A 27154-nucleotide genomic window follows, 5' to 3' on the forward strand; every position below is an offset into this window, starting at 1 on the left:
TGCAGCCCAGCTTCTCCTTCCACCCAAACCTGTGTCGTTCCCTCCCCTCGACTGTTAAACCCCAAAGCACTCCATAATAATCTTCATCTCAGAATCTGTTTCTTGGGGAATCCAACCCATACTAATCCTATTATGATGATTAAATGACGTAGTCCACATAAAGTGCTTTGCCCAAGGCCTAACAGAGAGCAAATATTCAAACAATGGGATTATTATTAGCCCTCTTCCTAAAAAGGTATGTTGTCCCCATTTTAGAGATGAAGAAATTGAACTTTAGAAAGGTTAATTAACTCACCCAAGACGACTCTGTAGTAAAATTCAAGATGGATTTCAAGTCCAGGGATGGCTGACTCCAAGACTTGGCCCATTCTTATGGCTACCCTGTTCCTTTCAAATTACCTATCTAGAGATTGTCTCCAAAGGCAGTATCTGCAGGAAGGTACATCGCAGGTGGAGACGGGGTTGTTGACCTCAAGCTCTGGACCAGCCTGGGTTGGTAGAGAACTACAATGAAGTGCCAGCTATGCCCAAGATGTGAAACAACCAGAAATGGGACAGGAAAACGGTGAGGAATAACCAGAAACATAAAGGTCCTGGGAGAAAACTAAGACTGTCTCAGGAAAAAGATTTCATAGTACCAGAGGCCAATGTGAGAGAGCAGGTGAGAAGGTTCAGGAAATATTCCCTGCAAGGACTTGGAACACACTGTTATGGAAGCACCTAAAAAAGTTAAATATCCCTGACACCCACTGTTAAAAAAAAATTGAACTAGGAATCAAATTCAATTCCCCATATAATATTTAGTGTTATACTGTAATGATGTTACCTACATGATCCCTACTTTCAAGGAGCTCATTGTCCAGTGTAGTGAGAGTGGAAAGGATGCAGGCACACACAGCCAAGAACTAAATGCTACACACTGCAGCTGAGCTGGGAGAGTGAAAAGACTGAGCTGCCACAGAAGGGATGGTCAATTCTGCCCAGCAGGGCTCTGGAAGGCTTTACAGAGAAGGTGACATTGGAGCAGGGTGTTGAGGTACCATGGCTGTTTACAGTCAAGGAGAATTTTAAGACTAGACTATTTTCTAAGGGGAAGGAAGGATACATGTATTATTTGCTTTTCTCCAGGGGGTGGAGAGCCCTCCATGAGGAATAATAGCTGCATTGTCTTGTAGTAGACCACGGGCACTCGGTGTTTTCCATATTTCAGCAACTGGGGGAAGTCACTGTAAATCTAAGCACTTCACCCTTTGAAAAGCTTGTCATGGGGCAAAAGAAATGGTCCTTTGAATTTGCATGTCATAAATCCCCAGCAGGGGCCACATGTGCAGGGGAAGGCAGCCCAGGTTCAGCGGAGCTGCACACAGGAAAGATGTTCTGCTGTATTCGGAGAGCTTGTTAACCATTCCTGAGAGACTGCTCCATCATTCCTGAGCCATGTCCCCTCAGGCTTAAAGGACAGCCCTGTCTGCAAGCCCTAGCAGCAGTATTTGTGTCTAGACCACAAGAATTGTATCCTCAGACTCTGACACGGGGCCATTTGAAACCAAACAGGGAAGGTAGCTTCATGCTGACAGCAGTTACCATCCAGATGTTTTGAAGTAGGGGGATCCAACTGAACTGCTTCAGAAGAAAGAGCTTTCCAGTTCCCAGTACTGCCTAACAGATGGCAGTTTGCACTTGGAAACATTTGCTGCCAGGATGAAGTCATGTCTTCCAGCAGTTACAGTCTCGTTGTTTTTATTGAATGTTGATGTGATGCACGGATGCACCTTAGAAAGATCTGGTCACTCGTGGTGGAGACAACTGGTCCTAAGCTTTGGGAGGGGAAGTTTTTAGGAATTAAAAGGAAGTAGAAATGACACTTTCAACCCATCTCTGTTCATAACTAGCTGCAGTGAGTTAAGTGGCCTTCAGTTACTCAGACAAAATCGGTGTGGAGAGTGGGCACCAACCCTCACAGCGTTTTATACAGGAGCGGTGGGGTCAGCACCGAGGCCCATCCAGCTCCTCCTGAGCCTGTCACGCCAGAGCCCTGAGACCCCCCGACTGGGGCAGTTTGGGCCCCTTCGGCATGAACTCCAGGGAGCCACCAGAAGGCTTCACCTGTCACTCCGAAGCTTATCCATCAGATGCGTTAAACTCCGGATATGACCCTTCGGTAACAGAAATCTCCCTTCTCTTTTGAGACTTCCTCTGACACATGGGGGTTCTGCCCATTAGAATCATCTGGGAAACTTTTTTAAAAATACCAGTGCCAAGGGCCCCACCCCTGAGATTCAAATTTAATTGGTCTGGGGTGGGGCCTGGGAAATCCTCTATTTTTTAAAAGTGCCCCAGATGAGTCTAATGGGTGGCTAAAGTTAATCATTGCCCTGGAATCTCATACTTTAGCATAAAGCATATTTTTTTAATCAGGTTTATGCCAGAACAAAAGTTTACATCAGTTGTTGATAAAACCACCAAAAAAAAATCATTATTGATAATAAATATTAAAGTATACTGGCTAGCAATTTATAGTTTACCATCCTCAAAATGGCCTTAGGCTCAGTGAAGGAAGTAGCCAACTAGTGAGCGGGTCATAGACAGCAGAGCTTGGTCTAAAACATCCAGGTTTTCTAATTACTTGAGCTGAACCCCTTCCACTGTTTCTCCCCGGCTTCTAAATTACGGAGCCTGTTTTCAGTTATCAGGCTATTTGAGGCCCGTGAGACATTTACTGCTGGCCCTCCCCCACCAGACTGAATTGGAACATTGAGGTAATTATCTGAGTAATTCAGGCAATGCCGTTTATTTTTCCTGAATTACCTGGATAATTACCTCAAGCCTAACAAGGTGGAAAGAAGCCAGAGCCACATGCTGATGGTTTTATTGCCCCCTCAACAATGCATTCTTATATAAAAGGTCCTGATTGGAAGAAAGAAGCTGTTGAAGTTTGAGTCTTCCTCATTGGCCACAGGGTAGCCCATTAATCACCCGGAGAAGATAGCGGTTATGACTGCTCGGGACTCCTGAGGCGGTGACGCCTTCTCCAGGCTGAGGACCTCAGCTCTCCTGAATCCCAGGCGTTCTCTGCAGCTCTGGGAGTCATCACCTCAGCTAATGAGGTGACAAAGAGGAAGGCTTCTGGGTGCTGGATTTTTGTTTCTGCTTTCCTGCATTTCTTTCTTAAACTACATAACTAAACATCCAGCATTAGTTCCTATTTTTCTGGGCTGGACTTGGCCTGATTCGTAAAACAGAGCACCTTCTGCATGCGGCGAGGCCTGGCCTTTCACATCACGGCTCATAGCCAGAAACTGGAGAACCTCTCCTGGTTACAGGAGCTCCCTGCTTTCTGCCCTGTCTCTCCCTGCCCTGTTACAATGACCAAGTGTCTCAGAGGAAGAGGTGTCTGTCCTACTTGCAAAGGGGAGTTCCTCCTCCTGGGCACTTGGTCATCTCTCTGGAACTCCATTTTATCAGCCATTCCCTCTCTTTCATCTCCCTTCAAGCTTTGCTGTCTGCTCGCTGCTTCCATTCTGCCCACTGACAGGGTTAAACCTTTGCCATGCCTGTTAGTAGAAAACAAGGAAGCAAGTGAGATTGGATGGGAGCAGGCCATAGACAGAAATTGATGGAGTGATGGTATTAGGAGACAGGAGGAAGAAAATACAAGCCCGAAAATGAAGCAAAGTCAGAGACCCTCACATCAGTGCAGTAATATGAAAGCCAAGGGAGATGAAAGTTCCAAAGAAACACGATATAGTGAGAAAACATGTGTTTGGAATTGAATTCTGGCTCCTTAATTTTCTGGTTGTCTTTAAAATGGGGATATTATTAAAACCCACCTTCTAAGGTATTATGAGATTGAAATGATTTACCATTATTACTATCAGTTATTACTATGATTGCTATTATTAATTATTATTATTATTTAATTAACAATTACATTATTATTCCAAAAAGGGAAAGGTTGTCCAACAACGTTAAACGCTTCTCTGGAGTCAGAATGGAAGAGTTGGTGGACGCCTTCTAGTCCTGTCCTTTAAACTTTTGTGACCTCTTCCCATGATAAGAAAAATAGTCTACACAGTGATCAAGAATACATATTTATTTATATAGTGTCCTTAAAATTCAAGTTCACCCTGAACCTCAAAATATGAGCTTATTTAGAAACAAGGCCTTTGCAGGTGTAATTTACATAAGATTGAAGTGATATCATACTGGGTTATGGTGGGCCCTAAATCCAACGAGTGTGTCCTTATTGGGAACAGAAAGAACCCCACCGAGAAGGTGATGTGAAGATGGAGGCAGACAAGAAAGTCATACTAGTGTAAGTCAAGGAGCACCAGGGGCCTCCAGAAGCTGGAAGAGTGTGGGGAGGCTTCTCCCCCTCAGCGTTCTGAGATGGTCCAGCCCTGAACACCTGCATTTCAGACTTCCAGCTCCCTGAGCTGTGAGAGAACAGATTTCTGTTGTTTCTAAGCCACCTTGTTGATGGCAATTTATTACAGCAGCCCTAGGAAACTCATACGTGTACTTATAATGGATTTTAATCCCAAACTTCACAAAATATCCTTACTATGTGGGATGCATTTTGTTATTTTCTATTAATACTTGTTGTGACCCACTAAACTGATTTCATAACCCATCAGTCATCACCACAGTTGGAAAAAAAAAATAACAAAGTTCTACTTTGTGTCTCATCGATGATGAATGTTGACTGAGAAAAGATATTTGGATTTGGTGATTAAGAGTCAATGCTGGATCTTGCCCTGGCTGATGTGGCTCAGTGGATCGAGCGCTGGCTTATGAACCAAAGGGTGGCCGATTTGATTTCCAGTCAGGGCACATCTCTGGGTTGCAGGCCAGGTCCCCAGTAGGGGCGCAAGAGAGGCAACTACACATTGATGTTTCTCTCCCTCTTTTTCTCCCTTCCTTCACCTCTAACAATAAAACAAATAAAATCTTTTTTTTAAAAAAAGAGTCAATGCTGGATATTCATCAAATAAATGCAAATGAAAACAGAGTCAATATTGACTGAAGGAAGTAATTAGAGTAGTAGGAGCTGTTAGTGAGGATAGAGATTTAATCATTCTAACAAAGACCTGAAGTAGCAGTGGTTTAGACCAGATAAAAAGATTATTCTGCTTGTTAAAGAATAGTCTTTTAATAAGAGGTAAAATCTCAACTCTATACCAATATAAACAAGCACACTTCAAAGAATTTAACTCATTAACTAATGAAAGAACCCAAAACATGTTATTTCCAGTTCAATGGAGAATTCAAAGTATCACACTTTTATGTAGGTCAATCAGGAATGCTGAAATGAATTTACAAATAGATGTAAAACTGGGTTTTTTTCAGGAGGCAAGAGTGGGGGAGCAAAGAAAGGGGAAATCATTGTACTCCATTGGACAGAATTTGTTTGCATGTGGAAAAGAAATAATCATTTGCACTTCTATCAGTTACCTAAGCACACAGAGTTGTAAAATAGTTCAGAGACGATGAAGGGTAGAGATAATCTGGCTGAGTAAGATCCTCAGAACACCTATGGAGATTATAATTGATCATTTCAAATTCTTTCAGTTTTTCCTGACACTCTCATATCGTAATGAGCGTTAAGTATTCTAGAACTACTGTGGCAGCTCCCAGTGCCAGGGAACGGGCGCCTTCCCTCTTATTTATCCCCCCTCCATCCCTAGTGCGACACTTTCCTCTGCATAAGCCAAGAGGGCTCATCAATGCCACAACCACATTCCTGTCAGCAGGAAGCGGGGAAAAGGGAATGTCATACCCTTTCTCTTTAAGGGTACAACCTGGAGTTTGCATAGATCACTTCTGATCATATTCTCTTGGCCAGAACTTAGTCTTGTGCCCTTTCCTTGCTGCAAAGGCAGCTGGCAAATGGAGGCTTTCTTCAATGTGGCCATGTGCCTGGCTCAAAATTGAGGGCTCTCTTCAAAACAAAAACAAAAACAAACAAACAAAAAAAAACCCACCACAGAACAGACATCAGGGGATGATTAGCAGTCTTAAAGGGCTAAGCCAGAAGCATGGGTTTAAGAATTGGTAAATAGTAAAGAAAGGAAGACAGAAGATCTTGATTCTCTTGAGAAGTTTGGCGATGAAGAAAAGGAAAGATAAAGAGGAAGGAAAAGTCAGACTGGAGAGAGGAAGGACTCACCTTTCCTGAGCTTGAATTTGGAAGTTCACAGCAGTAGTGTCACTGTGTCCACGCAGACTGAGTGAATCACCAGGGCTCAAAATCTTGTTCTCCCCTAAACTCCCATATCCTTTAATGTATGTTTTTTTCATCGTTGCTATTTGTGTCCATGTCTTAGCACTCCTGTAAGGTCTAAGTATCTCGTTCATCTTTTGATATTCCTCATAGCTCCTAGAACACTGCCTTGCCCAAAGCTGACATCCTTCTTATTTACCTCCTTCCTCCTGATTGATCTCTCTTCAGTTCAAAACAAAAGAAAGAGCCTGCTATTTCCCTTCCCCTCTCGAGAGCACTGAGAGTTAACAGTACTCTTTCCATTTTTCACTCAGGATGGATGACAAAAAATGACCTCAGTTATGTGAGCGCTGTTGCTTGGGAGGGACAAGTTGCTGTATGTGGAAGGAATTGGTGATATTTCTTGCTTGTCATGATGCATGTTTCTGTATGTTAATGATTTGTCAGGGAGCTATTCAGGCACTAGGATTGACAAATGTGTGCAGGGTTCTTCTGCAATAAAACTGGCTATGACCTGGGGGGTGGGAAAAGGTGAGACTTTAGATCCTGAGTTTGAAAATCAGTTCTTTAAATCAGATTCCATTTTCATGTGCAGTAACACATAAGATTCAATCAAAGAGTTAAATATCTGTTCTAGCCAGGACAGTCTAGGATATTAGAGCATAACAAGAATTTTGAATACCAAAGACAAATACTGGTCCTGCTACTTGCTAGAATATGTGACGTTGGGCAAGTCACTTAACCTCTCTGGGCCTCTACTTTCTCATCTATTAAATGGGAATGATAAATCCACTTTGCTGGGTGATGGTGAATAGAGTTTGCCCTAAATTCAATGGCATTGATAATTATTTAACACTAAACAGAATATTTGGATTTTTGACTTCATTCACCCTTTTAAACTAAATGTATGGTATTATTATGTAGACACAGCCACAGTGAGCAGAAGGTAAGTCATATTTATGACAGTTAGGGACTAATACAAAGATGAATAATAAACATCTCTGCTCAGTCCATCAGTTGTTTCAGGCAAATTATTGGGAGGTATCACAATAATCTATATACCACAACTTTCTGTGAAGCGGGTGTGGTGGGGATGGGCTTATGGTAGCAGCTGCACAGCTTTTAAACTCCACCTTGGTTTCCCACTGACTTTGGACAAGAGATCTCTTCATATTCCTTAAAACTTCAAGTAATTCTCAGAGACCCCAACTGAAACCACCAATTCAGTTTGTATAGAAAGCCTTTCTTTTTCCAATTGTAATTATAGGGCAGATATTTCAGAATGTACATAAGTTATGGTGTTTTTAATAATTATGTTGAGTCTCTAGGTATGGTATCAACTGCCCATTCCTTCCAGTTGAGAGTAGAAAAATGGGGAAGCTGGAGAGGAATGACTTACTCAGCCTTCCTAGTCTTTAATAAGGCATTGACCTTTGTCAAACAAAATACATATACAGATGCACATAAACAAGGTCTCCCATTTACCTTATTTTCAAATTTAAATTGTAGTATCTGGTCATTCATCTTTGTCACAATCTACCAAACAGTTTTACAAGAACATGTTTCATAAACAAGCTCCCCTTTCAGCATCAGCCAGGGAGGTTAAGGTTTAGATCCTGTGCGATAGAAACCCTTTCTGTAATTCTCCCCCAAACATCTGCTCAGTCGCTCATCATTAACATCTGTCACCCATTTCTAGGCTCAACCCAGACAAAGCTATGTTTTTCTAACACACTCCATTCCAAATTGTTACCAAGTGATTCCTGCTCAGACTAATCTTACACAGGGATTGAGAAGATATCTTATTGGATCAAATTCGTCTGCTGCTAATGCAGCATCTATCCTGCAGCCTTGGCAAAAACCCAACCTCTCAGAGGAAGGGAAATTCCTCGAAACATGCTAACACTTCCCTGACTCAACTGTTAAATTGAAAACTTTTAATTCTCTTTAACCTTTCAGGGCTAACAAACACCCTCTTACACATCCTATACATTTGTGTATCTTTAACTTTAGCTTATCATTTACCCAGTTTAAGTCCCAGGGGGTTGCTTTGCAAGCTAACTGAAATAAGAACATACAAAATGTTTTCTAATATTTGACCCAATTATTTGCATTAAAACAGATAGGAAACATTGGCTCAATTGGGAAGACAGCACAGCGGTTAAAACCATGCAGAAAGACCTGAGCTGATACCTTGGAAGTATCACCTCTAAGTCAGCTAACATTGGTCACTTTAGTTAATAAGCCTGCGCCCTCACCTACTTAGTGGGAAAATGGGTACCTCATAGGATTATACGAGTTAAAAGGGATATTGCGTGTACGGTGCCTGACATGGTTCCTACCACATAATGAACAACTCAGTCAATGGTAACGCTTGCTATTGTCACCATTGTCGTCACTGTCATCACCATCGTCACCACCATCACCAGACAGAAATAGAAAAAGGCCAAATGGCTTTGCCTTAATCATTTCCTCTCAGCATGTCCTTTTCTTTCTGTTCAAATAGCATCTGCTGAGAGCCTCATATGGGCTCAGACTTGTGCCAAATATCAACGTAAATGAAGTAAACTTCTCGTCCTCAAGGAGCCCTCCCTCCCCTTAGTAGAGGAGACGGATAGACTTGCCCTTCACTTCAAATCAGGCTGTGGTAAGTGTTATAAAGTTATATAAAGCTCCCCACAGATTATTTGAAAATTTTTAACACCAAATCTCTAGGGTTTCTGTATTAGAAGACTTTAATTGGGCCTCATCGCACACAGCAAGTTAGGAATTTAAACCCCAGGGCAGACCTTTCATTTCAATGGGAAGCTAATGGTTATAATTTAGGTCAACGTTTATAATGTCAATAGTGCAGTGAGGAGGAGGAGAAGGGTTTTCACCTCTCTGTCCATGGATGTTAAAAAAGATAATAATGAAGATGGCCCCCAAGCCGAACCAGATGGAGCAACTGAATTATTCTTTCGCATTTTCTTTTCAAGAAGCATAGTATACAAAAGATTTCAGAAAGCTGCCAGGACTCACTAAAGCCAACCTGATGTTATAAGGGCACCATCTACTACATTGGAGATCTGAGTTCCACAGGACTCCATTTTCCATTAAATATAGTTATAAAGAAAGAATTCCTTCCTGACCACACCCCTGGCCCCTTGTCCACAATATCTGGGGAAAGATCAAGTGGAGCTCAGCTCCTATTAGATCTATGTCTCTCTGCTGTCAATCCTTCATGATCCCTGTCCTGGGGGACCTAAGTCTTGTGTGGGATACAAGCGTGTCACCCTGAAGACATGACATACATGCTGAGACCAGCAGAAGGGATCTGAGTTCCTCAGAAGAGGGGGATGAGGCTGGCAGAGGCTTTCCTGGCAGAGGACACTGTGAGGCAGGGGAGGCGTGAGGGCCCCTGGGAGTGGGTGGTATGGGGAAAATGCTGAATAGGGGTGAGCAGTGAGGGGACTGGGAGCAGTGGGTGGGCAGCAGCTGTCCCCAGGCAGAGCACACATTTTATTTACTGGGACAACCTCCCCGAAATGCGTGAGGTCCAAGGCCCATTCTAGAGACCCCTCCAATGTGTTCACTGAGGCCCTTGCGGGCCACAAAATGCCACATGTCCTCACAAAAGTTTCATAGTAGAAACATGGCTCCCTCATGCTTCATCATCTGATGAAAAGTTACTTTCCTCTAACAGGCTGAAAAATTAGAGCCTAGCTCCTCTGAACCTGTTTCCTCACCTCTCAGTGCAGAAAACAACATTCACCTCTTGGAGTGCCCAAGAGCCTGTGGACATTGTCTGGTGGTCACAGGAACTCATCCATGTTCATTTCTTTGTGACCCAGGGCCATGGTCTAGGCAGAGGTAAGAAACGAAACTCGGGTGTCCTGACCATTAGGTCGCATACATTCAGGGGCATCGCTCCCCCTCCAGGCACACCCAGCGGACAAAGGATGCTGCACAAGTCCCAGCTGAGCTGCCACGGTGTTTACAGTGTGAAGTTGGGAAGTATTTGTCCCTCACCCTTCAACGGCCACCTGCTTCAACAAACCCTGGCCCCGCCAGAACAAACTCCCTCCCCGCCCCCGCAGGCTGCCCATGGGGAGCAGAGAGAGGTGAATCAAGCCAACTCTGACAAGCCAAGGAAAAAAGACGACCCCAAGGGAGGCCTGCCAAGAAGTAAATCTGGAGGGGAAACTAATGACTAGTGACACAAAAAAGACTGGGTTTTTCAAGACGGTTTTACTTGTCTGTAAGAAAAAAAATTACAAAGGCAAATCAGATAACCAAAGAATGCGTGGTCTGTGAGGGAGAAAAGTAGGAAATTGAGTTAGAAAAGGGAAGGAGCTAACTAAACAGCACTTTGAAAGTAGAGATGTTTCTAAATCAATGGGCCCTAAGGACATGTTTCCTGAGATACTTGTAGCCAAATGTAGTCCTTTCACTGAGAATCAACTTAAGACTGAAACCCTGTTCTTTAAGTTGGTGATATCTTAAAACTTGATTTATTGTTTCCTCCTCAAAGCCTTCCTCTTCTGGGGTGGCAGACCCTTTGTGTTTGGTTTCAGGTTCTATAAGCCACATGCTGCCTCCCAGGCGGGGCGCTTGGTGGGGGAGGCAGGAACAGAAGGTAAAATGCCTGTGTGCCCAGGTTATGGCCGCATGTGTGGCCCATCTCGCCACAGAGTTTGAAAAAGAAAGTTGCCCAAGATACGGGGCAGGTAAGCTATGTACATAATGACTCAGACTAGGTACTGTACTGTGTTTTTCTTAAATGTATATCTGATCTGTTCTGCACACAGAATCCATAGATGTTTGTTGATATAAGCATATCCTATTGTGTCCTTGCTTATGTCCCTTCTGTGACTTCACAGGCCACCCAGGATGAAACCCATACTCTACAGGTACTACAAGGACTTGCAAGGTCTCTCTCTGGTCCGCCTCACCACACTCACCTTGTGTCACTCTTCACCATGACTATGCCCCGGCCATATTTGCCTTTTTCTGGTTTGTAAGTGACACTCTTCTGTGATAACAGCTCACGGTCTGTGCGTGTTATTCCCTCTGCCTGGAATCTCTTCCCTTGACTCTGGATGGTTGGTGAACACTCCAAATCTCAGCATTATTGCTGCTTTCTTAAAGAGGACTTTCCTACGTCCTGATCCCAATTAGGTCCACCCCTGTTTTACATTCACAATAGCTTAGTCTTTTCCTTGTTGACCCTCACTAAAGTGTGTGGCCTTATTTGTTTAATGTCTGTCACCCCTCTCTTGATAGATGGGGGCATTGAGCACATCTGTTTCATGTGCACTCTATACCAAGAATGTGGCATAGCTCCTGGTTCAGCACAGTGAGTGACAGATGTTTGGAGAGTCAGTGAATGGCTCGCTCACAGAGAACTACCAGATCAGCTCCTCCAACAGCTGGGGCTGAGAGAGCGTAGGTGGCTTCTGACCAAAATCACCTCACAACAGAATACCAAATTATTAAAACTGCCTAAAACCAGTTGAGCTAGAGGCAAATGGTAGGTTGGCAGACTGTCTTCTCTTACCCAAGGAACTGAGAAAAATGATCACTGGCCTGAAAAGTGATTAAGAACTTTGAGAGGAATACATACCATGCTACATAAATGTATACTACAAGATGCTTTTTTTCCACAATGTTTTTTGCAACTAGAAAAACAACAATCCTTAATTGCGCCAAGGTAATATAACACAGAATGTGTGGGGAGAACTACAAGTAGTTTATGATTATTAGGATACTGAGTGCTGAAAGGGACCACTGCAGTTGAAAGAAGTGGTCTGGAGTTGGTAATTTGCTGGATGTTATGTGTCTGCGTGGAGTACAGGTTTTCTGACCTTCAGTCCAACATGTTTAAACAACGTCAAGGGCAGAAAATACACAGCATGCATATTGTCAGTCCTTCAACCCTTGCCCATGGCAGATGTTCTACTTGATCACAGCACTCTCTCCTGCTGGGCCTAAATGCAGCTGCAGAAAGCTTCTCAACCTTACTGGTACTCAGGACCCACCCATCATTAACAAGTTAGCATGTACATTGCAATCTATTTGCTACTTTTGAGCTACATCATTCCTGCCAAATTTGTTATTCTCGAAGCTCTTAGAAAAGTTCTTCAGGCCGTGGCTGGGTGGCTCAGTTGGTTCAAGTGTCATCACATACACCAAAACACTGTGGGTTTGATTTCCCATCAGGGTGAGTAGGGGGCTGGGGGGCAACCAATCCATGTTTCTCTCTCATATTGACGTTTCCCTCTCTCCCCTTGTCTTCCTCTCTCTCTAAAATCAATAAATATATCCTTGGGGGAGAAGAAAAGAGAAAAGGAAAGGAAAGGGGAGGGAAGGGAAGGGAAGGGAAGGGAAGGGAAGGGAAGGGAAGGGAAGGGAAGGGAAGGGAAGGGAAGGGAAGGGAAGGGAAGGAAAAGAAAGAGAAGAGAAGGGAAGGAGAGGAGAGGAGAGGAGAGGAGAGGAGAGGAGAGGAGAGGAGAGGAGAGGAGAGGAGAGGAGAGGAAAGGAAAGGAAAGGAAAGGAAAGGAAAGGAAAGGAAAGGAAAGGAAAGGAAAGGAAAGGAAAGGAAAGGAAAGGAAAGGAAAGGAGAAAAGATGTTTAGAAGCAAAAAGCTACCCATCAGAACAGTCCTATTTCAATGCACTCTAAATTATGACTGTGCCAGATCATTCACCAAGTGGTTTTCATACTTTCTCATAATCCTCACATCAAGGCCTTGAGGGACTTTTGCACTCTCTCAGAGCAGTGTAGAATAAAGAGATAATTTACCCGTGGATCTAGAAGTAAGTATTTTAATTGTTCTAGTAATATTTTAAAAGATTATTCACTAAAACATTACAGTGATTGACAAGCAACTTGGTATGGTGGTGGTGAATCTCTCTGGCTTGTAAATGACTGGTGGGCATGTCTGAGAGGCTCAAGCCGTGCGGCATAGACGGATGATGCACTGCAGGTGAATGCGGTGGCCGCATGGTGCATAACTGGTAAAACAGAAGCTGGGAGGATTCTTGTTTGTTTATATTTTGGTGGATCACACATATTTTATACTTTTTAACTGTGACTGTGTAAACTGATGTTAGACATTCAATTTCTTGATCCATATAATAGATCAGGACAAAGTTAAAAAGAGAAGAGGAAGAGAAGATATATCTAGGAGATGATGGAGCTGAATCAAATGACAGAAGGAAGAGCTGTTTGAACACATCTAAACTTTAGAAATATCATTCATCCAGGGAAGGTGAGGTCCCAGACATCCCAGTGAGCAACCTTTCTCTGTGCTGTTATTTCCCATATCTTGGCATTAAGGAAACCGAGGCTTGAAGAGTTTACATAGCCTGCCCAAACTATTCAGAGGTAGACTCTGAATTTCTACACTGATCTCCCAGACTCCATGGTCCAAGCTCTTAACTACTGTTATATACATCCTTTATCTTTGGGGAGAAGGAAAGAAATTTCCAACTTAGGCCTGAGAGAATAAAATTGTTGAGAGAAGAAATCTGGAATTAACTGAGATCTGAAAAAATAAGCACCAATCAGTGCCTTAATGTTATTTTGCCTTGGTCTGCTTTCTTTATTGTATTTCCAGAAGAAAAAAAAAAAAAAAACATAGGTAGTGGCATCACATACTCACTAACTCTAACCTTAACCCCAACCTTCTCTTATCTTTGGCTACTTGCGTCTGGCTGTTGTTCGATAGCTGCGCCTCTGACATCATGTTTGTTACCTGTCATCTCATGGCGGCGAACCAACTTGGCCAGTTTCTAGGGGATTCACTCTTTTTAATCTCATAGAGGACTTGGCCAGGGGAAGGTAGGTGGACCTGGAGTGGCTGACACTTTGAATGAAGACTTACCCAAGTCAGCCAAAGATGAGAGTGACATAGTTTGAGTTACTGTTCTTAGGAAGTAGAAAATTGAGTACAGACACCTTGTCCAAAGGGAGAGAAGACTACAGCTGGGAGATATTGCCAAAGGTCAGGAGACAGGCTGAGTCTAAATAGAGTAGACACTGGGAGTAAAGAGAGAGTGCTCTGGGGATTGTAGGGAATGTCTCCATGGGGTGTGAGCGCAGGTGTGCTCAGTTAAAGTACTGCATCTTCTTAAATGAATGCTTGGAGGGGCACCTTCACTTTAGGGAAGGAAAACTCCACAGATCACTTAGACACGCACTCATCCATCCGTGAGTCATGTACACATTCAATCCCTTGACTGCACGAGCAGCATCCAGCTTCTGCCTCGAAGGCGCTGCCAGTCCTGGTTCATTAAAGGGAGAGAGACATGAGTCATGAGTTTCTCTATCTACTTTTCCCTGGAAGTGTCCTGGTTTTTAGAAATGACCATGGCTTGACATGCAATGCCTTTATGATAATATTTTATAATCAGTGGAAAACCCAAGGAATGACTGGAGAATGCCTTTAGTGATGGGAATAGCTGGGTTTCTCAGGATAACACTGGAAAACAGCACACCGTGTGCACAAGGATATGCAGGGTCCAGGTTCTCTGGAGCTGCAGCTGCCTCCCTTTCAAATATGAACTTTAAATTCTGACATGTTGGCCTTTACTCAAGTGACTGTATGACCAGGTATCTAAAGGACCAGCCTTCCCAAGAGACTTCTGATTAGAGGCTTCCTGGTTTTGAAAATTTAGCTTTAGGTAGTTCTATCTTTAATTTTTTGAGAAAACTCCATATTGTTTTCTCTAGTGGTTGCACCATTTTACAGTCCCACCACCACGTGCAAGGAAAAATATGTATTTTTAAATGAACAAAATATGTACATATTATTTCATTGGCCTTTAGAAAGATGATACATCAAAAGTAACAAGGGTTCCTTGTTCCTAGTCCTAAGCCAGTTTACTCCTACAGACTGATCCTATGGAAGAACAGCAGGAGGCGGGGAACAGCCTCCAGCTGGCCCGGGAGCACAGTGCTGCCCTCGCAGCCGTTCCCTGGGGACTTGCTGGTGCGGCAGCAGGGAGAGCTTCGCGCCCGGCATTGCAGGAGTGGCGGGATAAGTAATGCTATGTCAGCCTTATTCAAAAATAACAATTACAGAAACTTTGCAACCTCAATAATTTGTCAGAACATAGAAAATATTTAAGATACAATATTAAGTGAAACATATCAGAAGCAAAATTAGTGTTAGGAGAGTGGCATTTAGATGATTTAATTTTTTTCATTTTAAAAAAATTTAGTCATTTACATCCTTGTTTATTGGAGTGTGGCCTCACCCTGGAGCTTGTTAGAAATGCAGAATTTGGGGCCCTACCCCAGAACTACTGAATCAGAATTTGCATATTAACAAGATCCCCAAGCAATTCATACACACATCATGATTTACATTATCTTCTTTTTTTATTTTTTAAAGATGTTTGTTGATTGGGTTTCCTCACTTTGGTCTTCAAACAATTCTATTAGTTGTTAACATAGAGGTCTTTATCTCCATTCCACAGAGTAGGAAACAAAATTGGCCTTGGGTGACTTCCCCGTGGACATGCACCATTTAGTGTCTAGATCAGCTCTCAAGCCCAGCACTCCTGAGTCTGAGGCCAACTTCCAGGCCAACCACAGCCTGTCTGGTCTTGTGCTTATGTGCCAAACTTTCCTACATGCGGGCTGAAATGGGCCACCCATTGTCACCTTCCTTGCTTCACAGCACAGCCAGTAGTCCACAGGGGCCCCTGTTTCAAGAAGAAGCAGACAGACCGAGGTTCCTGAGGACATTCCTCCTTCTCCCATGATGATACTCTGCTGACCCCCAGTCCAAGAGTGTGAGGCTTAGTTTTGGGGAACCACCTTGGAGTTGTGGGGATGGGAGTGAGCAGGGGAGAGGGCCACCATACATCAGTTTGAAACCACCTTAGCTCTCATCCAGCCCAACCCCATCCTTCGTCAGAGGGAGACACAGGCCAAGAGAGAGGAAGTGACTTTACCGAAGCAACAGAGCTAGTTAGAATCAGAGCAAGGAGGACAGGTTGTCATGGAGGGCAGCCCAGATACAGGGACACAGGATGGTGTGGCTGGAGCACCTGCAAAGGCACTGGCAGGAGAGGAGCGCTCCTGCCCCTCCTGCCAGGTGGGGAAGGAGCAGGCGCTGCCCGGCGCACTCCCTGCAGAACAGGCCTGCAGCAGCCTCCCCCAGTGCCATGCCGTTGTGCCCAAACTCAAGCGAAGTTTTGTCCTTGTGCTCCCCACTGAGGGCTCTCTGCTCTCTGCCTCCTGTGTTTTGCATCCTCAAGTGCCTTCACCCCATTCAACCACTGAAAATGCTGAATAGCAGTTGGTTTAATTAACTAATTTAATTAATTTAAAAGATAAGCTTAAAGAAATCAAATGAACCTTTTAGTTAAGGCTTCCTAAGACACAATGTCATTACACATCCACAATGCACCACATGCTGTGCTTTTCATATATGCTTTTTCAAAACAGAATTTGAAGACAGTCTTCTTCAGGAGAGAAATGCACATTCAGCTAAAAATACTTTTTAAAATTCAATGATTTCAAATTAATCTCCAAGAGAACTTCTATACAACCCAAGGGAAATAAAAGATCATTTAAATACATGAATGCTTGGAGATAAATGGAGAGACAGAATAGTAATGCATTGCCTGAGCTCAGATTGCTCCTGGAAGATCTGCAGAAATTGCATGACGGTGCAGGGTTTTGCAGAACACTATTTCAACAGGATGTAATAGCAGTATCTCATTAGACCAAAGGGAGATGATAGATGGTGGAAGGTCAATTTTCATTATAGCTTGTCTCTAATTGTAATAATACCGTGTGTCTTCTCCAAATGACATAGAAGTAAATTTATACTCCACCTAAATGACACCAAAACACTGAGTCAATTCAGGTTTCTAAAAGTTGATACAAAATTGTTTGTCTCCAGAGAGAAATCCAGCCACAAAAACCTAGTTTGTACTTATGTAGTATTTTATACGTTTTAAAAAAAATCGAATACACTTAACTATCAACATGGTGTCTAAATGCAAAGTATTTATATCTTTAATATTTGCTACTCAGAGGTAAGTTCTAAAGCATCTAGAATCAGCTAACACTTGTTCAACTAAAAAAAAAGAGTTCCTGTAAGTGCATACTTCAGCATTCTAAATATTCTCTTTCTTGTTCTATATTGTGCAGTTACACTGACTTTTATTTTCTTGAAACTCTCACCTTGAACATTATATTACACATCCATTTGTTTGTTTTCCTCTTGTGTGATTCAGCTCCTAGAGTAAAATCAGGATTTTTTTTTTTTTTTCTCAATGCTGTGTTCCCGGTACCAAGTTTAGTCCCTGGGCATAATTGGTACTCGGTAAATAATTATTGAACGAGGAAGAATTCTCTTCCCTTTTTTTTCTCCTATATCTTCTAAATGTCCTATGCATTACTATTATAATAGGAAATAAAAATAATGAATTAATTTAGAAGTAACAGAATCCAAAACTGATCGATATGGATCATTGCATGGTGAGCTCTGAAATTGTGCCTTCCTCAGATTCCCCTCCCCAGCTGACAGGTGCTATGGTTGTCTCTGGTTCTTCCATCCAGTAAGAATGCACAGTTCAGTCTGAGTTGAGCTGCTTTGCTCAGCACTGACTGGGGTTTTCCCTCCTCCAAAAATCCATTAAAAAATGTAAAACCCATGACTTTTTATTCTTCCAAGTACTGACTCTTGTCCTCTATCTCTTTTGGTTCCTCTCCAGTGCCTTCAAGTACTTAGTTTTTATTTATTTATTTTCTCTAGTTTATAGCTGTTATTTGTGGGAGGGAAGGTCTTGTAGGAACTACTCTGCCATTTTCAGAAGTGGATATCTAATATCAAATTTCCATGCTTTAGAAAGCAGTCGACAGGAGTGCTAAGAACGGATTGAAGATGAAAATTAGGACTGAGAGAGCTGGCGGGATGTTTTGGTAGAATGCCCAGAGAAATGGTGATGAGGGTTCATAGCTGCTGCAATTCTATAAAAAAAAAAAAAAAAAAAGAGTTCATATTTGAGAGTTCTAGACTCCAAACTTCCAACTGTTCAGGAAAATGACCAGCAATTGAGTCTAGACTAAAAATCTAGAGTTTCTGGTTAGAGACGTAAGCTGTGGTGAGAGTTGATGTGATGATCTTGGGTCTGAATTTCCCAGGAGAAAAGGGGAAGTGTGAGAAGGGAAGTGACCCCGCAGCTGAACCCTGGGGAAGAGGCAGAGTGATTGGTCAGCAAGAGTCAGAGAAGGAGGAGAAACAGGAAAGTTCTGGAGGTGACGCTGAGAGCAAAGAGTTGCAGAAAGGAACATTGTTGGTTAATGACATCAAATGCCGCAATTGAATCTGGCAAGCTGAGGTGCAGAAAGCTCCTGTTGGATGTGTCAGGTGCAAATGTCATGGATATCAGTCAGCATTGGCAGCCTTTGTGGGAGCACTTTCAATGGAGGGTGGAGAAACCAGGCTGGAGGGGATGGAAAAGTGAATGGAAACTGAGGAAGTGCAGGTGTTCTTTATCTGTAAACACCTTCGAAGCATTTCACTGGGTTTCCCTCTTCCTTTTTCCACAAGCGAATTTCATTAGCGTGCACCATATAATTTTTTTAAAGTGTCATTATCTAACCCATTTTGTTCCCACTTCTAAGGGATGTCCTTGAAAGAAAGTACCATCTGGTTATGTTTTCAAAAGCATTGAGAAGCAATCAATTGGTAGAAAGATTATAATGTGTGAGACACTTTCAATAGTATCCATCAATAACTTTCTCTTAAAAATATTTTATAATTTTACCACCACTAAAGCAGAGGTATCTTTGTTAATTCACACTTCCAGTTTGTTAGGATCCCAGGCTGCCAATCACTAGTGATATGGCATTAATCTTCCTGAGCCTCAGTCTCCTACCAGAGATAATAATAGTAACAACAACAACTATAATATCTAAGCATTTATATAATTCTTACCATTTGCCAGGTATTGTTCTCAGTTCTTCATGTATAATAGATAATCTAACTATTCTTACAACTCCACTGGGGACTATTATTATCTGCACTTAAGATAAGAAAACCAGTGTACAGAGGGGTTAAGATACTTAGCTCAGTTCACAGGGCTAATAAGTGGCAGAGCCAGGATACGGACACACAAAGAAGAAACACATTAAATGGCAACTGATATTGTTATTATTACAATTTATTCATTTAATCGACAAATATTTATTGAGTACACAGTCTAAGACAGGCATTGTAGAAGGACCTGGGTATACAGTGGAGAATCAAAAACCTGGTTTTTGTTCAAAAAAATTCTAACCAACTCAGGGAAACAAGCAATTAGAGCATGAACAAACAAATAAATTGTAGTTACAACTTACCATAAGTGCTACAAAGAAAACAAACAAGATGCTCTCGCCAGTGTGGCTCAGTTGGTTGAGCATCATCCCATGGACTGAAAAGTCACAGGCTCGATTCCGGCTCAGGACAGTCCTCAGTCAGGGCGCAAATGAGGAGCACCAATCGGTGTTTCTCTCTCACATCAATGTTTCTTTCCTTCTCTTTCTCCTTCCCTTCCTGCCTCTCTAAAATCAGTATGTCCATCCTTGGGTGAGGATTAAAAAACAAAACAAACAAAACAAACAAAAAACACAACAAGATGTAGTAATAAAGAATAATGGGGGATTACTTAATCCTGGGTGAGAAAGAAGGCCTCCCTAAAACGGTAGACTAAACTGACATCTGGCTGATAACAAGGATCCAGCCACAGGGGATGTTAGGGGAACCGGGCACAGGAATCTGCACTGTGAAGGCCCAAACATGGAAGACCTGGGGCCCTACTTGGGCAAGGAGACAATTGAGAGAAACAAAAGCTGGAGACATGGATAGGGCAAGGTCTTGCAGGCTATGAGAAGAAGTTTGAATTTTACTCCAAATATAATGCGAAGTCCTTGAAAGATTTGAAGCAGAGATTTAGCATGGTTCATGTTATATTTTTAAAAGATCACTCAGCTGTGATGTGGAGAATATACTGAAGGAGAGGCAGGAGTTGGAGGATAATTAGGAAACCATAAAAGTAGCTCAAATGAGAGATGATGGCATCATAGATTGGGGTGGTGGCTGGGAAGAGGGGCATCCCCAGTGCAGAAAGGAAGAGGCCCTCCACTGCTGGCTGAAGTTGCACTAGTGAGGAGCTGTCAGAATCTTACAGGTAACTGTTCACCACAGGGATGGCTAGAGTGAAAAAATGAGGTCAGGATGCTTGAAATTTGGCACACGAAATATCTAATACTGCCTCTTTTTTATCTCAAGGGCAATTTGTATCTAGAAATTCTCTAACAAACTTTTTAAAGATTTAATTTATATATTCTTAGAGAGAGGGGAAGGGAGGGTGATAGAGAGGGAGATAAACACCGATGTGTGAGGAACAGCAATTGTTTGCTGGTGACTGGGACCCACCCGCAACCCAGGGTGTGCCCAGATAGGGAATCAAACTGGAGACCTTTTGCTTTGCAGGACAATGCCCGACCAACAGAGCTACATTCTTCAGGGCTCTAGCAGACTTTTAAAAATCTCACTAACTATCCCTTGCTGGAGGCCAAGAACATGAGCACCCAGCAATGGAGCTTAGATTGTTACAAGGGGCTCAACACCAATCCTGGTTCCACCCCTGGTCTGGGCGCCATGTCCCTGAGCAAAATCAAGGCTCTGGGAACGAAGGAGGAGGCAGAGCAGGGCTCCTGGGGAAGCAGCCGACAGTGCCTGCTACAGACAGATGGGGGGGCGGGGAACTTCAAGACTTCTGATTTAGATGTGGTAAGTTTCAAAACATCTGACTAAAGGTGACAATTAGACTATTGAACATACAAGACTGAAATTCAAAAGAGAAGTTTGAGCTTGATTTTTTTTAACTTTAGTATCATATTTACAATGTGCTGAGTTGCTGAGGGCACCTCAGATCTTGGAAATTGTTGAGAATATAAATGGGAATCCAAGTGGGGCACAAATAACCACGAAGGCTTTAGTGAATGTATCAGGATTCAGTTTTACAACGTGGAGGCGTGATTAACCTTGCAGTCCATCCTTCCCAGAACAGCTGAGAAAGAAGGAGGGGAAGAACATATGGCCCAGCAGTTGGGAACCATCAATCGCATCAGCCCAGCTGCCTGGGAACTTTCAAATGCAGGGTGTTTAATTGGAAAGGCTTGAATCTTACTGAGGGACCAGGGTATCCATGGAAACGTGAAAGGAGTGAGACCAGGATTAAGATTTTGGACGAAGGAGAGTACAAGAAAACTCTTCCATCTGGGAAGACAGAAAACTCAGCGTGGTGCAGGGAGAGCCAAGCACACCCAGGGTGTGATGACGGGTCGGGCTGGCTCAGAGTTAAGAGAGACCTGGCTTTGACCTTGGTACGGCTCCTTACCCTCTTTAAATTCCAGCTCCTTCATTTCCAAAACACTGATCATGCCTACTTCAGAGGCTTATGATGAGGAAATGAGATAATGGAAGAAAGGAGACCAGTGGTGTCTTCTAATAGCACAAATTTTGCTTAGAGTGGTAATAATATAATACACAAAAGATGGGGGAAAATTTGAATGTTCAACAATAGATTGAAACAGTAAATCGTAGAATGACTGCATGAAAATGTTATGTAATCATTAATAATTATGTTGTAAGGAGCATAATTAATAGGGAAATATTTACCATATAAAGTTACATGAGCAGAACAGTGTATATAAAATACATGTAACTGTGATTTTAAGAAAGAAAATATATACGTTAAAATGTTAACAATAGTCGAGAGAGTATAAGAGTTTGGTTTTGTTTTTACAAAATAAATAAATAAATAAACCCACAAATTTTTGTCATTTTTTTGTGAGAATGAATTGCTTTTACAGAACATGGAAAATTAATTGGAGATAATAAATGCTGGATATTTTAATGTTACTGTGATTGTTACTCTTATTAGTGTGTTCTTATTTGCTGTCCTTTAAATCCACCTCTGGCTCACTCCCTGGGAAAATGGCAATAATCCAGCAGGACCCAGAATGTGCACCTAGAGGAATTAGAAGGATTTTTCTTCATTTAATTCTGATGGTGTTGACTGCTTGGGTGTGCCTCATCCTGACAGGAAGTGTGTGTCACCAGAAAAGAATTTGATTCTTTGCAGCAAAATTTAGTGGAGAGAGCAAAAACACCCATGCGTGTTTCTCACGGATTCTGCTTGATTGTGTCAGGCAAGCTCTCCCTCATAGCGGGTGCCACTCGGAGAGGAGACACTTGTGCTCAGGGGCCGCTCTGCTATGACTGGGCAGGGATGTGCTGTTGGGACCTCCCTTGGTCCCTGAGCTCTAAGCCTGGCTTTGCGCCTTGGGAGAACCTCAATTTCTCAGTCGTAAAAGCTTTTGTATCATCCCTCTCTCCTTAGAAAGTGAGCCCCTTTGGGTACTGGGACTGTGCTTCATTCCTCTCTATAATCACAGGGCCTAGGCTCAACTGGTGTTTGTTGACTAAGTGACAAAGTTGAATTAAATGTCCTATCCAGTGTTGGCAATTAAATTTGTGAACAGAGCCCTCCAGGGTATATTTACACATGGCGTAGTAAAACAATCTAAAACAATCTAAGACAAATAAGGGAAATATTAAAGATAGAGAAATCTGGATGGTGGGTACATGAATAGACCCACATAATATCCATGTTAATCTCTTTGATTCTTGCTTTTCTCATTTGCATAATAACATCAATCTTGTTGAGTTGTTTTGTGCCTTGAAAGAGAAGTGTTTTGTAAAGTCCTTAGCACATTTGTCTAGTGGTTAAATGTTCATTTTCTTTCAACAAAGGGAGTGAAAAGTAGCTCTCATTAAATGGTGTTTTAATTCTAATGCTAACATTGGACTATTTGATCTAAAGAAACTGACCACAGTCATCCTGGCTGCCATCCCATAGTGGCTGTATCCGGTAATGACAGACTTTTCAGTGGAGAAGAGATCAGCTCCCATTAGGAGAGACCATAACATTGGTCTCAGCCAATATCCTGTCTGATGGTGGAAGCCTTCTATGGTAATTTATGAAAGTATAATTAACTGTCCATTCATTTACCAAACACCCACCATGTGCTAGGCATTGTACCAGGCACTGGAAATTTGGGGATGAGAAGACATAATCTCTGACCACAAAGAACTCACTGCACAGTAGAAGAGACAGGGGCAGAAAGAAATTATTCCAATATAGTGCACTGAATACTAGATTAATAGCCTAGGGGAGGGAATGAAACGTTCACCTACATCTACAGCCATGAAATGTGGCTGTTTCGTATTAGTAATGAGGCCCATAGGTCTCATATAGCTCTGAAGTTGAAGAAACATTAAGAAGATCTTGTCCACTGAAAATAAAAAGGCATCATCTTCACAAAGGACGATCTCATTTGTGCAGGAAATAAAGCAAAGCTAAATGTGTGAGTGACCTATGCAGAAATGAATATAAATGCAGAGAGTTCAGGAAGGGACATCATTATCAAAGGGTTTACTTGGAGGGAGGAGGTGATAGGAGGGTGATAAGAGGGATGTTATCCATATATTTCTGTATTATTTGAAGTTTTTAACATTAAGGGTATACTCATATATGGCTTATGTTATAATTACATTATTATACAGGCCTAGGGAATGGAAGGGAAGGAGAGGCTCCCCCCAGATGTCCACATCATTGCTCCCTCATCCACCTCAGATTCAGACATCACTTTCATGGGGGTCCAAAACCAGCCACCTCAAGATGTGCCTCAGTGGTATTGAGATTACCCTGCGCTAAAGGCAATTTTAGCTTCAGGCTCAAGAGAAACTCCTGCCCTTACCCCTTATCTACCTAGAAGAATTTGAATTAAAGACCTTGCCCATAATAAGAGATTATCAAGAGATCATTTCTTTTGACCCATCTATAGGGCAAGACAAACTTTTTTTTTTACTATATATTTGTTCTTCTTATCATCCTGCAATGAGCCTTTAAAGGCACCTTCGCCCGTCCCTGGCCCAGGATGTCTTACGTGCCTCAATCCCCCTTTATTTCTCCTAACCTCCCATGCATGCGGGGTCTCTGACTCTCACGTATATGAGGTTCCCTTGTGCATGATACTAAATTTGATTTTCTCTTGGCAATCTGCCTCCTGCTGATTTGATTATTCAGCTAGTCAAAAGAACCAGAGGAGGGAAAGGGGAATTTTTCCCCTTCCCACACTTTTAAAATATCCTACTTCGCTATCTCACCACCATTGAAATCTCTGTCCCCTTCTCTGGTTCATTTGCCTTCAGAGGACTTACCACAATCTGACATTCTATATATTTTACTTGTTTTTAAAAGTCGATTGCCTGTCTCCCCCAACTGGAACGCAGGCTCTGGGAGGGCTGAGGTCGGTGTGTGTTGTTTCACAACTTGAAACCCATGGCAGGTGCCCACAGGCTGACTTCCTGAACGTATGTTAACAGTGACTCTTTATTAAGGGAGGGATTACAGAGCTTTCTCCCCCCCCCGCCCCCCGCCCCGGCTACTTGGTACCTGAATTTTTATAATGAGTTTATATTGACATTACTTAAGAAACAATAAAGATCTTTTGATTAAAAATAAAGGTTACCAGGGAGGCAAGAAAAGGACACTCCACAAGAAGCCACCATGGGCTCAGGAAAGCCGGGGGGAATCAGACCAAGGAGCGTGGGGGAGACCATCATGAGACACCTGGCAGAAGGAGGACAAAGTCCCTCCCTTATGACTGTTTTGCTGCCTCGTTCATTCCAGACACTGGAATAAACACCTGGTCTCGGGGTCACTGGCTCACAAAGGATCTCCTGCCCTGTGGCTCCCCATTCCCTGAACAGCAGGGCCCAGAAACTTATCCTCGTCCTTCTATCCAGCAAAGGTTTTTTTTTTTTATCTGGTTCCTACTTAGGTTTCAGCCAATTCTTTGCTGAAGCAACTTAGTTTCTTGTTTTCCTTGGGAACCAGACCTTTTTAAACTTGAAGCCATAAAAAGGATGAAATCCATTACCTGATACTTTCTATTCAGCTATTCAAACCCCGCCGCAGATGACGGCCCCGTGAGCCACACTCCCATTATGGGCAATGGCAGCTAAACTGAACACTGTGAGCAAGGTGCTTTTGAATAAGGCACATGTGAAAATGAATGCCGACGGTTTTTTCTATTCTTTCTTTCTTTCTTCATTTTTCCTTTATTCTACATCCAATCTAGAGCCATTGTTTTCACTGAATGACAGTAGAGACAGCTTGATCCTTGTCTCCAAGTGCCTTAGGAGCGGAGGGGGGGGCAGGGGGCGGGGGAGGTGGTCACGTTGGTCCCAAACGTACCAACCTGAATTCTCATAATTGCCCTGCCAATAACTTGCTACATGATCTTAACCCAATCATGTGACTTCTCTGTGCCTCAGTTTCTTCATTTGCAAAATAAAGGTCTTTAAAATGTTTCGTAAGTCCCTGCTCAAATCATTTTTTGTTTAACTGAGGATCAACAGCGACCCCTTGTGGTATCCCCATAACTGAGCTTCGTATTTTTTTAAGCCCACAGCCTAAGGTACTCATCCCGAGGAACCGAGTCTCCCTTCCTCACCCACCTCCCCCATCAGTTTCACACCTTGTGAGATTTAGAAAAGTGCTTTTACCTTCTGTTCACAAGCTGTTTCCCTGCCTCGATCCGCAGGTGCTGCTAAAATTAAGATGAATGTATAGACCACAGACCCCGCATGAAGGCCTGTGGTGAAGTTTCAGGTTTGATGTGACCTCGAGGACTTCAGCTCCTGGTGCCTCGGGTTGGCAATGCAGCTCCAGAGCGGGACCTGGGAACAGCAAAGGGGGTAGGACAGGAGGTGGAACGGTTTCCCAGGCCTCCTCCTAATCTGTGACATAATGGAACTTCAAATTGCCCTATGCCTCTGTTCTCTTATTCATGAAATAAAGTTGCCCCTCGAACCGCCTTCAAAGTTATAGTACATTCATTTATTTACTTATTTATTCATCAGAAAGTTAATGAGCATCTTCCTCATTAGTGGCAGGTTCTGATCACCTACATGTGCCAATGATACAACCTTGAGAAGACACAGTCCCTGCCCTGCTCTGTTCTTGTGCAGTGAGAAGGGAGACAGGAAAGCCTTCCCTTACATACAGTAAAATAAGCCCTAAGGCAGACAATATGTACACAGACTGGCAGGGGCCCGAGGAAGGGCATCTAGCTGGGCCTGGAAACAGACCTTTAGACAGAGGATGGGGCACTTAGATTAGGATCTTACAGAGAGGGTAGCAGCTACTCTTCTGGAGAAGAGGCGCTCCAGAAGGAACAGGGTAAATATGGATACATGAACATGATCTAAGTGCCCTGAAAACCAAAAGCCAACATTCCCTTAAGTTCCTAATTTATTTTATTTCTATTTTTCAATGACAGTTGACATTCAATATTATTTTATAGGAAAGCAAAACTCTCTCGACCCAAACTCATCTCCTTCTAGATACCACCCCATTTCTCTGCTGCATTTATGGCCAAACTTTCCGAAAGAACAAACTTCACGCTCTGTCCTCACCTCCCACTTACCCACACTTCATCCCACCTTGCCTTGCCTGCCACCCCTCAACAACTAACCAAGGCCACCATAATACCATATCCAAAAGAGCCTTTTTTGTTGTCATTGTCTTACTCCCCTTCTCAGCAGCATTTGCCACAGTGAGGCACTCTCTCCTTCTTGAATCTCTTTTCTCTCCTGGTTTCCTCAAGCCCATGCTCCTAGGCCCGTCCCAGTCCACGTCTGCTCCATCCCAGCCCCTGAGTCGGCTCCTCCTCCCCTACCCGACAGGAAGTGTCAGTGACCTTTGGTGCTCAGTTCTAGACATTCTTTTCATTTTTCTGCCTCGAGAATCTCATTCATGCCCATGGTTTTAAATATTATGTATCTGCTACTAAATTTGTTTTTTC

The sequence above is a fragment of the Pteronotus mesoamericanus genome, unplaced genomic scaffold (genome assembly GCF_021234165.1).
Source record: "Pteronotus mesoamericanus isolate MK-2021 breed Mesoamerican mustached bat unplaced genomic scaffold, CSHL_Meso_final contig_33, whole genome shotgun sequence".
Lineage (NCBI taxonomy): Eukaryota > Metazoa > Chordata > Mammalia > Chiroptera > Mormoopidae > Pteronotus > Pteronotus mesoamericanus.